This window comes from Sinocyclocheilus anshuiensis, unplaced genomic scaffold (assembly GCF_001515605.1).
Source record: "Sinocyclocheilus anshuiensis isolate Anshui unplaced genomic scaffold, SAMN03320099.WGS_v1.1 scaffold1034, whole genome shotgun sequence".
Lineage (NCBI taxonomy): Eukaryota > Metazoa > Chordata > Actinopteri > Cypriniformes > Cyprinidae > Sinocyclocheilus > Sinocyclocheilus anshuiensis.
Genome location: NW_015538015.1, coordinates 841,290 through 843,054, shown reverse-complemented (window position 1 = coordinate 843,054; position 1,765 = coordinate 841,290). Strand labels below are relative to the sequence as shown.

Sequence of the window (1,765 nt, the reverse complement as noted above, 5' to 3'; positions counted from 1 at the left end):
GCAATATTTCTTACATGCTCACAGCAGCATGTTGTGGATGTATTGGCAGTAGCAAGTCTCGGTACTTGCTCTTGCCGCAGCAGCAGCGTAGCTGATCTATTCAGCCAAGACCAAATACATTAACATTGTCATATCCATCACCATGCTAAAATCTTCCAAGATTTGTCATGATTGAAATATCATAATGTGTGTTCCGAAGATAAACAACGGTCTTACGGGTTTGGAACGACATGAGGGTGAGTAATTAATAACAGAATTTTCATTTTTGGGTGAACTATCCCTTTAATAATGTCAAATTAAAAGTTTTACTTAAAAAACTAAAATAAAATAAAAATAAATAAATATATATATATATATATATCTTTTAAAAATAATTTTTAATGATCTTTTCTCATGCTTTAAAGAACCATAATATGTATTTATTTCAGTTTACCATAAATATTAATTTACCATAAATGCTTGTCAGTACATATGATAATGCACTTCAACGACAATAGAAGTAATTATGAAATTACATAGAAATATGTACTTAACTTCTAGTTGGTCAAATGCTAACTAAATGCATTTAATATAAATTTAAACTATAATACGTTCATTTAATTTTAAATACCATACGATGAATGTACTGTTGTCTGACAACAGTACATTCAGACAATCAGTGTTGCAATGGCATCATTATTCAGTGTTACATGGCATTTATTTATTTAACTCAAAACAAAAACAACAATAAAATGAAAGATGGTAGCATGGAAGTTGTATACTTCAAGGGCAGCATGAGCCAGCCGAGCAAATGCCTTTGATATAATACCAGCAAAGCTTTCTCAGGCTGGATATTGGGTGTGTAGTTTGAAGTTAACAAACAGCACCTTACAGTCACTTACAGAAAACAAAACTATAAGTAACTGGGGTTTTTAATCAGTATTTGGATGACTTTTTGATGTAAATTTTAACCTGGTCTAAACCCTAGTGAAAAAATACATATACTAAAATGTATTTGAAATACATTTATTTCATGCTAAGCATACTACAAATACATTTACATATTTATGTACTTAATAAAAATACCCTGCAACTGTACTTTTAGTATACTAAACTGGTATATTAAAATTCTGCTAATTGGAACAACTAACTTTGTAGTTACAGTTTTTTCCAATTGCTAACATCCTTTTGTCCAAACCTGTAGTCACATTTTCAAAACTCTATACACAATTAGCACAACATCAGTCTGTTGTGACCATACCATTAACACAATTCATGTTGTTTTCACACAATATTCAGTAAATTAACACGTTTATAAAATGCTTAAATTGTATTTTCACACAAGCTTACCCCATACCAAAATCATAGATCTTTCTTAGCATTTTTACAAATGCTTAAACACAGCATGACAGAAATGAAGACCTAATGTTCCAAACTTTAAATATAGTGTAAAGCCTCTACTTCTGCAACAACAGCAGCTCAAAAGTATTGAAAAAATATCTCTATATAAAATATTGCAACAACTGAAAAGCATTTTTAAGTAACAGATCGCTGAAATATTTAGAAACAGCTGATTCCAGTCTCAGTTGGAGGAATAGTCAGGTGTTAATGCTCTTTCCATTGCATCAACATAGAGTAAAAAAACCCTATTTGAATTGGTTTTATGGATGCAGAACAACACAAAGAATCAGAGAGAGAGAGAGAAAATAATGCCTGGGAGAGGGAGAGGAATAGTTGTAGGAGGGAGAGGAGTAGTTGGATCAGAAAAAGGGAGAAGAAGAAGTAG

General features: G+C 31.4%; 1 long non-coding RNA gene across 1 annotated transcript in view; it reads right to left on the bottom strand.

The window, feature by feature from the left end:
• Window positions 1-1,299: 1,299 nt before the first annotated feature.
• The window catches only part of LOC107678450 (uncharacterized), an 8,516-nt gene continuing 8,050 nt past the window's right edge, over window positions 1,300-1,765 (bottom strand). The window contains exon 4 of the long non-coding RNA XR_001632939.1: window positions 1,300-1,353. This is a non-coding gene — a long non-coding RNA (uncharacterized LOC107678450). The remainder of the gene's footprint in view (window positions 1,354-1,765) is intronic.